Source organism: Dipodomys merriami, unplaced genomic scaffold (genome assembly GCF_024711535.1).
Source record: "Dipodomys merriami isolate MVZ:Mamm:240054 unplaced genomic scaffold, mDipMer1.0.p SCAF_4179, whole genome shotgun sequence".
Classification (NCBI taxonomy): domain Eukaryota; kingdom Metazoa; phylum Chordata; class Mammalia; order Rodentia; family Heteromyidae; genus Dipodomys; species Dipodomys merriami.
In genome coordinates this window covers 1-1,456 of record NW_027205803.1, presented here as the reverse complement: position 1 = coordinate 1,456, position 1,456 = coordinate 1, and the positions used below count along the sequence as shown (strand labels likewise).

Below are 1,456 nucleotides of genomic sequence, written 5' to 3'. Positions count from 1 at the left end.
AATAATGCTGCAATGAACATAGTTTTGCTGGTAGTTTTAGTATGGTCTTGTTTGTGATCATTTGGGTGAATGCCCAAAATGGGATTGCTGGGACTTAGGGGCGCTCTATTGTAGTCTTTTGAGGAACCGCCATACTACTTTCCAAAGTCTTCGAACAAGTTTAAACTCCCAACAACAATGCATTAAGGTTCCCTTGTGTCCACATCCCCTCCAGCATCTGTTCTTTTAAAAATCTAGAATGCTTCACGAAATTGAGTGTCATCCTCAGTCAGGGGCTATTCTTCTCTTTATTGTTCCAATGTTAGTGTATGTGCTACTGAATTGAGCACAGAATATTTTTTATACATAAAGTGTAATTGATTTTCTTAACCTAGACAATTCCACAAAAATTAAATTCAAAAGAATTGTTGTGAAATTTTAGAACCATGTATTTCTTACATAAGAACACATTTAAGAATAAAGTCAAGTTTGACATGTCAAAAACAAAATAATACCAAATATTTGTTGTTCAACAGATGTGTAGGAGGAGGAATTCAATTATTCTGTACAAGGAACCTGCCATAATGAACACTATAGAAAGTGTTAAGGTTTGTTAAAAGTTTTAATGTTTTAAATATGTTTAATTTTGGGAATTTGCTCATATATACAAAAATTAAGACTATTTAGCAGGTTGTAAAACTTTTTCATAAAGCATTTAATATTCATGGTACATACTACTAAATATGTACATTTCAGAGTTTATAGAAGCTTTACTAATGAGAAGTTGCAAAGTGTTTGTGTAAAGAAGCAGATTTAAGACATTAACTGCACAGTTTCTGTTAAAATTTAAAGGCTTCTTTATATGTTAGTGAGGAACAAATGATGGTATAAACCATATACAAATGATGAGATGAACCATAAATAATAATCTTAATAATAATAATAATAATAATAATATTTAAAGGCTACTCATAGCCTACAAAATTCTTGTTGAACATTATAGACTTAGGCAGTTTTAAATGTACAGCAATATGAGAAAATAATAAATCAAATATGTAGTACATTACAAATACTGGAAACAGTGGTAATTGTTTTTTTTTATTTTATTAATCATTAATATTTATTTATTGGTTTTCCTTATTTGTAGCATTGTTTTCCTTGTTGTAATATAAAACAACTTTTTGTAAGTCATCATTAGGAAGTACTTTGAGAATGTTATTGGGATGGCCACACTTTTTTATAGGTATATGTGAATTTACAAAGAGCAAAATTAATAAGAACAAAATATTGATTAAAATTTTATCAATTAGAATCTGAATCAGGAGTGTTGATAAATGTCCACACCTAGAATCTTAGCCCTAGACTGAAGCACTAGTGTTACAATGTTAAGCACACAAAAGTGAGAGACTGTGTTTTGTTTTGTTTTTATTTTGTTTTTGTTGGTTTTGGGGCTTGAACTCTGGGTCCTGGGTGCTGT

General features: G+C 30.1%; 1 non-coding gene across 1 annotated transcript; it reads right to left on the bottom strand.

The window, feature by feature from the left end:
- Positions 1-227: 227 nt before the first annotated feature.
- LOC138807238 (U6 spliceosomal RNA) lies at positions 228-329 on the bottom strand. The gene has a single exon (XR_011366104.1). It is a non-coding gene; the product is annotated as a U6 spliceosomal RNA (small nuclear RNA).
- Positions 330-1,456: the final 1,127 nt, after the last annotated feature.